Raw genomic sequence first — 15,917 nt, forward strand, 5'->3', positions numbered from 1 at the left:
GAGCGTGAGCCATGGACATAGCACTTATAGGTGGAATAGAATGGTGATTGTGGAGAAGACAAAAAGGGAGAAGATAGTCTCACATCAACTAGGCATATCAACGGGCTACGGAGATGCCCATCAATAGATATCAATGTGAGTGAGTAGGGATTGCCATGCAACGGATGCAGTAGAGCTATAAGTATATGAAAGCTCAACAAAAGAAACTAAGTGGGTGTGCATCCAACTTGCTTGCTCATGAAGACCTAGGGCATTTTGAGGAAGCCCATCATTGGAATATACAAGCCAAGTTCTATAATGAAAAATTCCCACTAGTATATGAAAGTGACAACATAGGAGACTTTCTATCATGAAGATCATGGTGTGATACGTCTCCAACGTATCTATAATTTTTGATTGCTCCATGCTATATTATCTACTGTTTTGGACATTATCGGGCTTTATTATCCACTTTTATATTATTTTTGGGACTAACCTATTAACCGGAGGCCCAGCCCAGAATTGTTGTTTTTTGCCTGTTTTAGGGTTTCGAAGAAAAGGAATATCAAACGGAGTCCAAACGGAATGAAACCTTCGGGAACGTGATTTTCTCAACAAACAAGACCCGGGAGACTTGGACCCTGCGTCAAGAAAGAAAAGAGGAGGCCACAAGGTAGGGGGGCGTGCCCACCCCCACCAGGCGCGCCCTCCACCCTCGTGGCCCACCTGTTGCTCAACCGACGTACTCCTTCCTCCTATATATACCTACGTACCCCCAAACGATCATATACGGAGCCAAAACCCTAATTCCACTGCCGTAACTTTTTGTATCCACGAGATCTCATCTTGGGGCCTGTTCCGGAGCTCCGCCAGAGGGGGCATCGATCACGGAGGGCTTCTACATCAACACCATAGCCTCTCCGATGAAGTGTGAGTAGTTTACCTCAGACCTACGGGTCCATAGTTATTAGCAAGATGGCTTCTTCTCTCTTTTTGGATCTCAATACAATGTTCTCCCCCTCTCTTGTGGAGAACTATTCGATGTAATCTTCTTTTGCGGTGTGTTTGTTGAGACCGGTGAATTGTGGGTTTATGATCAAGTCTATCTATGAATAATATTTGAATCTCCTCTGAATTCTTTTATGTATGATTGGTTATCTTTGCAAGTCTCTTCGAATTATCAGTTTGGTTTGGCCTACTAGATTGATCTTTCTTGCAATGGGAGAAGTTCTTAGCTTTGGGTTCAATCTTGCGGTGTCCTTTCCCAGTGACAGTAGGGGCAGCAAGGCACGTATTGTATTGTTGCCATCGAGGATAATAAGATGGAGTTTTCTTCATATTGCATGAGTCTACCCCTCTACATCATGTCATCTTGCTTAAGGTGTTACTATGTTTTTAACTTAATACTCTAGATGCATACTGGATAGCGGTCGATGAGTGGAGTAATAGTAGTAGATGCAGGCAGGAGTCGGTCTACTTGTCTCGGACGTGATGCCTATATACATGATCATACCTAGATATTCTCATAACTATGTTCAATTATGTCAATTGCTCAACAGTAATTTGTTCACCCACCGTAGAATACTTATGCTCTCGAGAGAAGCCACTAGTGAAACCTATGGCCCTCGGGTCTATCTTCATCATATTAATCTCCTACTACTTAGTTATTTCCTTTGCTATTTACTTTGCCTTTATTTTACTTTGCATCTTTATCATAAAAATACCAAAAAAAAATCTTATCATATCTATCAGATCTCGCTCTCGTAAGTGGCCTTATAGGGATTGACAACCCCTATTTGCGTTGGTTGCGAGGATTTATTTGTTTTGTGCAGTTATGAGGGACTCGCGCGTAGCCTCCTACTGGATTGATACCTTGGTTCTCAAAAACTGAGGGAAATACTTACACTACTTTGCTGCATCATCCCTTCCTCTTCGAGGAAAACCAACGCAGTGCTCAAGAGGTAGCAAGAAGGATTTCTGGCACCGTTGCCAGGGAGGTCTACGCAAAAGTCAACATACCAAGTACCCATCACATACCCTTATCTCCCGCATTACATTATTTGTCATTTGCCTCTTGTTTTCCTCTCCCCCACTTCACCCTTGCCGTTTTATTCGCCCTCTCTCTCTATCCTCCCTCTCTTTCCCTATTTGACTCTTTTTGTCCGCTTGCTTTCTGTTTGCTTGTGTGTTAGTTTGCTTGCTTGTCACGATGGCTCAAGATAATACTAAATTGTGTGACATCACCAATACCAACAACAATGATTTTATTAGCACTCCGATTGCTCCTCTTACCGATGCTGAATCTTGTGAAATTAATACTGCTTTACTGAATCTTGTCATGAAAGATCCGTTCTCCGGCCTTCCTAGTGAAGATGCCGCTACCCATCTAAATAGCTTCGTTGATTTGTGTGACATGCAAAAGAAGAAAGATATGGATAATGATATTATTAAATTGAAGCTATTTCTGTTTTTGCTTAGAGATCGTGCTAAAACTTGGTTTTCGTCTTTGCCTAAAAATAGTATTGATTCATGGAATAAGTGCAAAGATGCTTTTATCTCTAAGTATTTTCCTCCCGCTAAGATCATCTCTCTTAGAAATGATATTATGAATTTTAAGCAACTTGATCATGAACATGTTGCACAATCTTGGGAGAAGATGAAATTAATGATACGTAATTGCCCTACACATGGTTTGAATTTATGGATGATTATACAAATTTTTTACGCCGGATTGAATTTTGCTTTTAGAAATCTTTTAGATTCGGCCGCGGGAGGAACTTTTATGGAAATAACTTTAGGAGAAGCTACCAAACTCCTAGATAATATTATGGTTAATTATTCTCAATGGCACACTGAAAGATCTACTAGTAAAAAGGTGCATGTAATTGAAGAGATTAATGTTTTGAGTGGAAAGATGGATGAACTTATGAAATTGTTTGCTAATAAGAGTACTCCTACTGATCCTAATGATATGCCTTTGTCTACTTTGATTGAGAATAATAATGAATCTATGGATGTGAATTTTGTTGGTAGGAACAATTTTGGTAATAACGCGTATAGAGGTAATTTTAATTCTAGGTCATTTTCTAGTAATTCCTATAATAATTATGGTAATTACTACAACAATTCTTATGGAAATTATAATAAGATGCCCTCTGATTTTGAATCTAGTATTAAAGAATTTATTAATTTGCAAAAGAGTTTCAATGCTTTGATTGAAGAAAAATTGCTTAAGATTGATGAGTTGGCTAGGAACATGGATAGAATTTCTCTTGATGTTGATTCTTTGAAGCTTAGATATATTCCACCTAAGCATGATATCAATGAGTCTCTCAAATCCATGAGAATTTCCATTGATGAGTGCAAAGAAAGAACCGCTAGGATGCGTGCTAAGAAAGATTGCTTTGTGAAAGCGTGTTCTTCTAGTTTTCATGACAATAAAGATGAAGATCTAAAAGTAATTGATGTGTCCCCTATTAAATCCGTGTTTTGCAATATGAATCTTGATAATGGTGGGATTGGAGATGAGTCAACTTTAGTTAAAAGGCGTCCCAAAAATTCAGAGTTTTTAGATCTTGATGCAAAAATTGGTAAAAGTGGGATTGAAGAGGTCAAAACTTTAGATAGGAACAAACCCATTATCTTGGATTTCAAGGAATTTAATTATGATAATTTCTCTTTGATATATTGTATTTTCTTGTTGCAATCCGTGCTAAATTCTCCTCATGCTTATAGTCAAAATAAAGCTTTTACTAAACATATCGTTGATGCTTTGATGCAATCTTATGAAGAAAAACTTGAGTTGGAAGTTTCTATCCCTAGAAAACTTTATGATGAGTGAGAACCTACAATTAAAATTAATATTAATGATCATGAATGCTTTGCTTTGTGTGATTCGGGTGCTAGTGTTTCCACAATTCCAAAAACTTTGTGTGATTTGCTAGGTTTCCGTGAATTTGATAATTGTTCTCTAAACTTGCACCTTGCAGATTTCACCATTAAGAAACCTATGGGAAGAATTAATGATGTTCTTATTGTTGCAAATAGGAACTATGTGCCCGTAGATTTCATTGTTCTTGATATAGATTGCAACCCTTCATGTCCTATTATTCTTGGTAGACCTTTCCTTATAACTATTGGTGCAATTATTGATATGAAGGAAGGGAATATTAGATTCCAATTTCCGTTAAGGGAGGGCATGGAACACTTTCCTAAAAAAAATTAAATTACCTTATGAATCTATTATGAGATCCATTTATGGATTACATACCAAAGATGGCAAAACCTAGATCTATCCTTGCTTTTATGCCTAGCTAGGGGCGTTAAACGATAGCGCTTGTTGGGAGGCAACCCAATTTTATTTTTAGTCTTTGCTTTTTGCTCCTGTTTAGTAATAAGTAATTTATCTAGCCTCTGTTCTGGTTGTGTTTTTTGTGTTTAATTAGTGTTTGTGCCAAGTAGAACCATTGGGAAGACTTGGGGAAAGTCTTTTTGATCTTGCTATAAAAACAGAAACTTTAGCGCTCACGAGAATTGCTGCCATTTTTTATTGAGGAGTGCTATTTAGTTAATTGTTTTGCAGATGATTAATAGATAAATTCCTCACGTACAGCAATTTATTTTAGAATTTTTGGGGGTTCCAGAAGTGGTCAAAACCTACAGATTACTACAGACTGTTCTGTTTTTGACAGATTCTGTTTTTTGTGTGTTGTTTGCTTATTTTGATGAATCTATGGCTAGTAATAGAGTTTATGAACCATAGAAAAGTTGGAATACAGTAGGTTTAAAACCAATATAAATCAATAATGAGTTCATTACATTACCTTGAAGTGGTGGTTTGTTTTCTTTTACTAACGGAGCTCACGAAGATTTTCTTTTAAGTTTTGTGTTGTGAAGTTTTCAATTTTTTGGTAAGGATTTGATGGATTATGAAACAAGGAGTGGAAAGAGACTAATCTTGGGGATTCCCAAGGCACCCCAAGGTAAAATCCAAGGACACCAAAAAGCCTAAGCTTGGGGATTCCCCAGAAGGCATCCCCTCTTTCGTCTTCGTCTATCGGAAACTTTACTTGGTGCTATATTTTTATTATCCACATGATATGTGTTTTGCTTGGAGCGTCTTGTATGATTTGAGTCTTTGCTTTCTAGTTTACCACAATAATCCTTGTTGTACACACCTTTTGGGAGAGACACACATGAATTGGAATTTATTAGAATACGCTATGTGCTTCACTTATATCTTTTGAGCTATATAATTTTTGCTCTAGTGCTTCGCTTATATCTTTTAGAGCACGGCGGTGGTTTTATTTTATAGAAATAATTGATCTCTCATGCTTCACTTATATCATTTTGAGAGTCCTTTAGAACAACATGGTAATTCACTTTGCTTATAAATTTTAAAGGGTAAGAGAAGTTGGATGCTTGATAGATGGTTTTGAGATATAAAGGTGGTAATATTAGAAGTGTGCTAGTTGAGTAATTGTGAAATTGATGAATACTTGTGTTGAAGTTGGCAAGTCCCGTAGCATGCATGTATGGTGAACGTTATGTGACAAATTTGAAGCATGGGGTGTTCTTTGATTGCTTTCCTTATGAATGGCGGTCGGGGACGAGCGATGGTCTTTTCCTACCAATCTATCCCCCTAGGAGCATGCGCGTAGTGCTTGGTTTTGATGACTTGTAGATTTTTGCAATAAGTATGTGAGTTCGTTATGACTAATGTTGAGTCCATGGATTATACGCACTCTCACCCTTCCACCATTGCTAGCCTCTTCGGTACCGTGCATTGCCCTTTCTCACCTTGAGAGTTGGTGCAAACTTCGCCGGTGCATCCAAACCCCATGATATGATACGCTCTATCTCACATAAGCCTCCTTATATCTTCCTCAAAACAGCCATCATACCTACCTATTATGGCATTTCCATAGCCATTCCGAGATATATTGCCATGCAACTTTCCACCGTTCCATTTATTATGACACGCATCATCATTGTCATATTGCTTTGCATGATCATGTAGTTGACATCGTATTTGTGACAAAGCCACCGTTCATAATTTTTTCATACATGTCACTCTTGATTCATTGCAATCCCGGTACACCGCCGGAGGCATTCACATAGAGTCATATTTTTTCCTAAGTATCGAGTTGTAATTCTTGAGTTGTAAGAAAATAAAAGTGTGATGATCATCATTAGAGCATTGTCCCATGTGAGGAAAGGATGATGGAGACTATGATTCCCCCACAAGTTGGGATGAGACTCCGGACGAAAAAAAGAGAGAAAAAAAAGAAAGAAAAGAGGCCAAAAAAAGAAGAAAAAAGAAAGAAGGCCCAAATAAAATAATAATAAATAAATAAATGAGAGAAAAAGAGAGAAGGGACAATGTTACTATCCTTTTTCCACACTTGTGCTTCAAAGTAGCACCATGATCTTCATGATAGAGAGTCTCTTATTTTGTCACTTCCATATACTAGTGGGAATTTTTCATTATAGAACTTGGCTTGTATATTCCAATTATGGGCTTCCTCAAATGCCCTAGGTCTTCGTGAGCAAGTGAGTTGGATGCACACCCACTTAGTTTCATTAACGACCTTTCATATATTTATAGCTCTAGTGCATCTGTTGCATGGCAATCCCTGTTGGGTTTCGTAGTAATTTCAAAAAAATTCCTACGCACACGCAAGATCATGTGATGCATAGCAACGAGAGGGGAGAGTGTTGTCTACGTACCCAACGCAGACCGATTGCGGAAGCGATGACACAACGTAGAGGAAGTAGTCGTACGTCTTCACAATCCAACCGATCAAGCACCGAAACTACGGCACCTCCGAGTTCGAGCACACGTTCAGCTCGATGACGATCCCCGGACTCCGATCCAGCAAAGTGTCGGGGAAGAGTTCCGTCAGCACGACGGCGTGGTGACGATCTTGATGTACTACAGCAGCAGGGCTTCGCCTAAACTCCGCTACAGTATTATCGAGGACTATGGTGGCAGGGGGCACCGCACACGGCTAAGGAATAGATCACGTGGATCAACTTGTGTGTTCTAGGGTGCCTCTGCCTCATTATATAAAGGACTAGAGGGGGGAGGCTGGCCGGCCATAGGAGGCGCGCCAGGAGAGTCCTACTCCCTCTGGGAGTAGGATTCCCCCCCCCCCCAATCCTAGTTGGAATAGGATTCGCGGAGGGGCAAAAGAGAGAGAGGGGGTCGGCCACCTCTCCTAGTCCTAATAGGACTAGGGGAAGGGGGTGGCGCACAGCCCATGTAGGTCTGCCTCTTCTCTTTTCCACTAAGGCCCATCATGGCCCATTTAGCTCCCGGGGGGTTCCGGTAACCTTCCCGGTACTCCGGTAAAATCCTGATTTTACCCGGAACACTTCCGATATCCAAACATAGGCTTCCAATATATCAATCTTTATGTCTCGACCATTTTGAGACTCCTCGTCATGTCCGTGATCACATCCGGGACTCCGAACAACCTTCGGTACATCAAAATGCATAAACTCATAATATAACTGTCATCGTAACCTTAAGCGTGCGGACCCTACGGATTCGAGAACAATGTAGACATGACCGAGACACGTCTCCGGTCAATAACCAATAGCGGGACCTGGATGCCCATATTGGCTCCTACATATTCTACGAAGATCTTTATCGGTCAGACCGCATAACAACATACGTTGTTCCCTTTGTCATCGGTATGTTACTTGCCCGAGATTCGATCGTCGGTATACCAATACCTAGTTCAATCTCGTTACCGGCAAGTCTCTTTACTCGTTCTGTAATACATCATCCCGCAACTAACTCATTTAGTTGCAATGCTTGCAAGGCTTTAATTGATGTGCATTACCGAGAGGGCCCAGAGATACCTCTCCACAATCGAAGTGACAAAACCTAATCTCGAAATACGCTAACCCAACATCTACCTTTGGAGACACCTGTAATGCTCCTTTATAATCACCCAGTTACGTTGTGACGTTTGGTAGCACCCAAAGTGTTCCTCCGGCAAACGGGAGTTGCATAATCTCATAGTTATAGGAACATGTATAAGTCATGAATAAAGCAATAGCAACATACTAAACGATCGGGTGCTAAGCTAATGGAATGGTTCATGTCAATTAGATCATTCAACTAATGATGTGACCTCGTTAATCAAATAACAACTCATTGTTCATGGTTAGGAAACATAACCATCTTTGATTAACGAGCTAGTCTAGTAGAGGCATACTAGTGACACGTTGTTTGTCTATGTATTCACACATGTATTATGTTTCCGGTTAATACAATTCTAGCATGAATAATAAACATTTATCATGATTATAAGGAAATAAATAATAACTTTATTATTGCCTCTAGGGCATATTTCCTTCAGTCTCCCACTTGCACTAGAGTCAATAATCTAGATTACACCGTAATGATTCTAACACCCATGGAGCCTTGGTGCTGATCATGTTTTGCTCGTGGAAGAGGCTTAGTCAATGGGTGTGCAACATTCAGATCCGTATGTATCTTGCAAATCTCTATGTCTCCCACCTGGACTAGATCCCGGATGGAATTGAAGCGTCTCTTGATGTGCTTGGTCCTCTTGTGAAATCTGGATTCCTTTGCCAAGGCAATTGCACCAGTATTGTCACAAAAGATTTTCATTGGACCCGATGCACTAGGTATGACACCTAGATCGGATATGAACTCCTTCATCCAGACTCCTTCGTTTGCTGCTTCCGAAGCAGCTATGTACTCCGCTTCACATGTAGATCCCGCTACGATGCTTTGTTTAGAATTGCACCAACTGACAGCTCCACCGTTTAATGTAAACACGTATCCGGTTTGCGATTTAGAATCGTCCGGATCAGTGTCAAAGCTTGCATCAACGTAACCTTTTACGACGAGCTCTTTGTCACCTCCATATATGAGAAGCATATCCTTAGTCCTTTTCAGGTATTTCAGGATGTTCTTGACCGCTGTCTAGTGATCCACTCCTGGATTACTTTGGTACCTCCCTGCTAGACTTATAGCAAGGCACACATCAGGTCTGGTACACAGCATTGCATACATGATAGATCCTATTGCTGATGCATAGGGAACATCTTTCATATTCACTCTATCTTCTGCAGTGGTCGGGCATTGAGTCTTACTCAATTTCACACCTTGTAACACAGGCAAGATCCTTTCTTTGCTTGATCCATTTTAAACTTCTTCAAAATTTTGTCAAGGTATGTTGTTTGTGAAAGTCCAATTAAGCGTCTTGATCTATCTCTATAGATCTTAATGCCTAATATGTAAGCAGCTTCACCGAGGTCTTTCATTGAAAAACTCTTATTCAAGTATCCCTTTATGCTATCCAGAAATTCTATATCATTTCCAATTAACAATATGTCATCCACATATAATATCAGAAATGCTACAGAGCTCCCACTCACTTTCTTGTAAATACAGGCTTCTCCAAAAGTCTGTATAAAACCAAATGCTTTGATCACACTATCAAAACGTTTATTCCAACTCCGAGAGGCTTGCACCAGTCCATAAATGGATCGCCGGAGCTTGCACACTTTGTTAGCTCCCTTTGGATCGACAAAACCTTCTGGTTGCATCATATACAATTCTTCTTCCAGAAATCCATTCGGGAATGCAGTTTTAACATCCATCTGCCAGATTTCATAATCATAAAATGCGGCAATTGCTAACATGATTCGGACAGACTTAAGCATCGCTACGGGTGAGAAGGTCTCATCGTAGTCAATCCCTTGAACTTGCCAGAAACCTTTTGCGACAAGTCGAGCTTTGTAGACAGTAATATTACCGTCAGCGTCAGTCTTCTTCTTGAAGATCCATTTATTCTCAATTGCTTGCCGATCAACGGGCAAGTCAACCAAAGTCCACACTTTGTTCTCATATATGGATCCCATCTCAGATTTCATGGCTTCAAGCCACTTTGCGGAATCTGGGCTCACCATCGCTTCTTCATAGTTCATAGGTTCATCATGATCTAGTAGCATGACTTCTAGAACGGGATTACCGTACCACTCTGGTGCAGATCTTACTCTGGTTGATCTACGAGGTTCAGTAGTATCTTGTTCTGAAGTTTCATGATCATCATCATTAGCTTCCTCACTGACTGGTGTAGGTGTCGCAGAAACAGTTTTCTGTGATGTACTACTTTCCAATAAGGGAGCAGGTACAGTTACCTCGTCAAGTTCTACTTTCCTCCCACTCACTTCTTTCGAGAGAAACTCCTTCTCCAGAAAGTTTCTGAATTTAGCAACAAAAGTCTTGCCTTCGGATCTATGATAGAAGGTGTATCCAATAGTTTCCTTTGGATATCCTATGAAGACACATTTCTCCGATTTGGGTTCGAGCTTATCAGGTTGAAGCTTTTTCACATAAGCATCGCAGCCCCAAACTTTTAGAAACGACAACTTTGGTTTCTTGCCAAACCACAGTTCATAAGGCGTCGTCTCAACAGATTTTGATGGTGCCCTATTTAACGTGAATGCGGCCGTCTCTAGAGCGTATCCCCAAAACGATAGCGGTAAATCAGTAAGAGACATCATAGATCGCACCATATCCAGTAAAGTACGATTACGACGTTCGGACACACCATTACGCTGAGGTGTTCCGGGTGGCGTGAGTTGCGAAACTATTCCACAATTTTTCAAATGTACACCAAACTTGTAACTCAAATATTCTCCTCCACGATCAGATCGTAGAAACTTTATTTTCTTGTTACGATGATTTTCAACTTCACTCTGAAATTCTTTGAACTTTTCAAAATGTTTCAGACTTATGTTTCATTAAGTAGATATATCCATATCTGCTTAAATCATCTGTGAAGGTGAGAAAATAACGATATCCGCCACGAGCCTCAATATTCATCGGACCACATACATCTGTATGTATGATTTCCAACAAATCTGTTGCTCTCTCCATAGTACCGGAGAACGGCGTTTTGGTCATCTTGCCTATGAGGCACGGTTCACAAGTACCAAGTGATTCATAATCAAGTGGTTCCAAAAGTCCATCAGAATGGAGTTTCTTCATGCGCTTTACACCGATATGACCTAAACGGCAGTGCCACAAATAAGTTGCACTTTCATTATCAACTTTGCATCTTTTGGCTTCAACATTATGAATATGTGTGTTACTACTATCGAGATCCAACAAGAATAGACCACTCTTCAAGGGTGCATGACCATAAAAGATATTACTCATATAAATAGAACAACCATTATTCTCTGATTTAAATGAATAACCGTCTCGCATCAAACAAGATCCAGATATAATGTTCATGCTTAACGTTGGCACCAAATAACAATTATTTAGGTCTAATACTAATCCCGAAGGTAGATGTAGAGGTAGCGTGCCGACTGCGATCACATCGACTTTGGAACCGTTTCCCACGCGCATCGTCACCTCGTCCTTAACCAATCTTCGCTTGATCCGTAGTCCCTGTTTCGAGTTGCAAATATTAGCAACAGAACCAGTATCAAATACCCAGGTGCTACTGCGAGCATTAGTAAGGTACATATCACATATACCTTTGTTCACCTTGCCATCCTTCTTATCCGCCAAATACTTGGGGCAGTTCCGCTTCCAGTGACCAGTCTGCTTGCAATAGAAGCACTCAGTTTTAGGCTTAGGTCCAGGTTTGGGTTTCTTCTCTTGAGTAGCAACTTGCTTGCCGCTCTTTTTAAAGTTCCCCTTCTTCTTCCCTTTGCCCTTCTTCTTTGAAACTAGTGGTCTTGTTGACCATCAACACTTGATGCTCCTTCTTGATTTCTACCTCCGCAGTTTTCAGCATCGCGAAGAGCTCGGGAATAGTCTTGTTCATCCCTTGCATATTATAGTTCATCACGAAGCTCTTGTAGCTTGGTGGCAGTGATTGAAGAATTTTGTCAATGACGCTATCATCTGGAAGATTAACTCCCAATTGAATCAAGTGATTATTATACCCAGACATTTTGAGTATATGCTCACTGACAGAACTGTTCTCCTCCATCTTGCAGCTATAGAACTTATTGGAGACTTCATATCTCTCAATCCGGGCATTTGCTTGAAATATTAACTTCAACTCCTGAAACATCTCATATGCTCCATGACGTTCAAAACGTCGTTGAAGTCCTGATTCTAAGCCGTAAAGCATGGCACACTGAACTATCGAGTAGTCATCAGCTTTGCTCTGCCAGACGTTCATAACATCTGGCGTTGCTCCTGCAGCAGGCCTGGCACCCAGCAGTGCTTCCAGGACGTAATTCTTCTGTGCAGCAATGAGGATAATCCTCAAGTTACGGACCCAGTCCGTGTAATTGCTACCATCATCTTTCAACTTTGCTTTCTCAAGGAACGCATTAAAATTCAACGGAACAACAGCACGAGCCATCTATCTACAATCAAACATAAATAAGCAAGATACTAATCAGGTACTAAGTTTCATGATAAATTTAAGTTCAATTAATCAAGTTAAAGAACTCCCACTTAGATAGACATCCCTCTAATCCTCTAAGTGATTACGTGATCCAAATCAACTAAACCATAACCGATCATCACGTGAGATGGAGTAGTTTTCAATGGTGAACATCGTTATGTTGATCATATCTACTATATGATTCACGCTCGACCTTTCGGTCTCCGTGTTTCGAGGCCATATCTGTATATGCTTGGCTCGTCAAGTATAACCTGAGTATTCCGCGTGTGCAACTGTTTTGCACCCGTTGTATTTGAACGTAGAACCTATCACACCCGATCATCACGTGGTGTCTCAGCACGAAGAACTTTCGCAACGGTGCATACTCAGGGAGAACACTTCTTGATAATTTAGTGAGAGATCATCTTATAATGCTACCGTCAATCAAAGCAAGATAAGATGCATAAAAAGGATAAACATCACATGCAATCGATGTAAGTGATATGATATGGCCATCATCGTCTTGTGCTTGTGATCTCCATCTCCGAAGCACCGTCGTGATCACCATCATCACCGGCGTGACACCTTGATCTCCATCGTAGCGTCGTTGTCGTCTCGCCAAGCTTATGCTTCCACGACTATCACTACCGCTTAGTAATAAAGTAAAGCATTACATCGCGATTTCATTGCATACAATAAAGCGACAACCATATGGCTCCTGCCAGTTGCCGATAACTCGGTTACAAAACATGATCATCTCATACAATAAAATTCAGCATCATGTCTTGACCATATCACATCACAACATGCCCTGCAAAAACAAGTTAGACGTCCTCTACTTTGTTGTTGCAAGTTTTACGTGGCTGCTACGGGCTTAAGCAAGAACCAATCTCACCTACGCGTCAAAACCACAATGATAGTTTGTCAAATAGACTCCGTTTTAACCTTCACAAGGACCGGGCGTAGCCATACTCGGTTCAACTAAAGTTGGAGAGACAGTCGCCCGCAAGCCACCTATGTGCAAAGCACGTCGGGGGAACCGGTCTCGCGTAAGCGTACGCGTAAGGTTGGTCCGGGTCGTCTCGTCCAACAATGCCACCGAACCAAAGTATGACATGCTGGTAGGCAGTATGACTTATATCGCCCACAACTCACTTGTGTTCTACTCGTGCATATAACATCAACATAAATAACCTAGGCTCGGATGCCACTGTTGGGTTTCGTAGTAATTTCAAAAAATTTCCTACGCACACGCAAGATCATGTGATGCATAGCAACGAGAGGGGAGAGTGTTGTCTACGTACCCAACGCAGACCGACTGCGGAAGCGATGACACAACGTAGAGGAAGTAGTCGTACGTCTTCACGATCCAACCGATCAAGCACCGAAACTACGGCACCTCCGAGTTCGAGCACACGTTCAGCTCGATGACGATCCCCGGACTCCGATCCAGCAAAGTGTCGGGAAGAGTTCCGTCAGCACGACGGCGTGGTGACGATCTTGATGTACTACAGCAGCAGGGCTTCGCCTAAACTCCGCTACAGTATTATCGAGGACTATGGTGGCAGGGGGCACCGCACACGGCTAAGGAATAGATCACGTGGATCAACTTGTGTGTTCTAGGGTGCCTCTGCCTCAGTATATAAAGGACTAGAGGGGGGAGGCTGGCCGGCCATAGGAGGCGCGCCAGGAGAGTCCTACTCCCTCTGGGAGTAGGATTCCCCCCCCCCCAATCCTAGTTGGAATAGGATTCGCGGAGGGGGAAAAGAGAGAGAGGGGGCCGGCCACCTCTCCTAGTCCTAATAGGACTAGGGGAAGGGGGTGGCGCACAGCCCATGTAGGGCTGCCTCTTCTCTTTTCCACTAAGGCCCATCATGGCCCATTTAGCTCCCGGGGGGTTCCGGTAACCTTCCCGGTACTCCGGTAAAATCCCGATTTTACCCGGAACACTTCCGATATCCAAACATAGGCTTCCAATATATCAATCTTTATGTCTCGACCATTTCGAGACTCCTCGTCATGTCCGTGATCACATCCGGGACTCCGAACAACCTTTGGTACATCAAAATGCATAAACTCATAATATAACTGTCATCGTAACCTTAAGCGTGCGGACCCTACGGGTTCGAGAACAATGTAGACATGACCGAGACACGTCTCCGGTCAATAACCAATAGCGAGACCTAGATGCCCATATTGGCTCCTACATATTCTACGAAGATCTTTATCGGTCAGACCGCATAACAACATACGTTGTTCCCTTTGTCATCGGTATGTTACTTGCCCGAGATTCGGTCGTCGGTATACCAATACCTAGTTCAATCTCGTTACCGGCAAGTCTCTTTACTCATTCTGTAATACATCATCCCGCAACTAACTCATTTAGTTGCAATGCTTGCAAGGCTTTAATTGATGTGCATTACCGAGAGGGCCCAGAGATACCTCTCCGACAATCGGAGTGACAAAACCTAATCTCGAAATACGCCAACCCAACATCTACCTTTGGAGACACCTGTAATGCTCCTTTATAATCACCCAGTTATGTTGTGACGTTTGGTAGCACCCAAAGTGTTCCTCCGGCAAACGGGAGTTGCATAATCTCATAGTTATAGGAACATGTATAAGTCATGAATAAAGCAATAGCAACATACTAAACGATCGGGTGCTAAGCTAATGGAATGGGTCATGTCAATCAGATCATTCAACTAATGATGTGACCTCGTTAATCAAATAACAACTCATTGTTCATGGTTAGGAAACATAACCATCTTTGATTAACGAGCTAGTCTAGTAGAGGCATACTAGTGACACTTTGTTTGTCTATGTATTCACACATGTATTATGTTTCCGGTTAATACAATTCTAGCATGAATAATAAACATTTATCATGATTATAAGGAAATAAATAATAACTTTATTATTGCCTCTAGGGCATATTTCCTTCAATCCCTACTCCTTTCATTGACATCAATCGGTGGGCATCTCCATAGCCCATTGATCAGTCGCGTCAATGTGAGACTTTCTCCCTTTTTGTCTTCTCACACAACATCAATCATCATATTCTATTCCACCCATAGTGCTATGTTCATGGCTCGCGCTCATATATTGCGTAAAAGTTGAAAGAGTTTGAAAAGGCTAAGTATGAAACAATTGCTTGGCTGTCATCGGGGTTGTGCATGATGAGAGCATTTTGTGTGACGAAAATGAAGCATGGCCAAACTATATGACTTTGTAGGGATAATTTTCTTTGGTTATGGTATTTTGATAAGACATAATTGCTTGATTAGCATACTTGGAGTATTACTATTTTTATGTCAACAATAAACTTTTATCTTGAATCTTTCGGATCTGAACATTCATGCCACAATAAGAGAAAAATACATTGAAGAATATTCTAGAAAGCATTCCACATCAAAAATTCTGTTTTTATCATTTACCTACTCGAGGACGAGCAGGAATTAAGCTTGGGGATGCTGATACGTCTCCAACGTATCTATAATTTTTGATTGTTCCATGCTATTATATTATCTGTTTTGG

The sequence above is a fragment of the Triticum urartu genome, chromosome 1A, assembly GCF_056163025.1.
Source record: "Triticum urartu cultivar PI428250 chromosome 1A, HENAU_Tu73, whole genome shotgun sequence".
In the NCBI taxonomy this organism is placed as follows: Eukaryota; Viridiplantae; Streptophyta; class Magnoliopsida; order Poales; family Poaceae; genus Triticum; species Triticum urartu.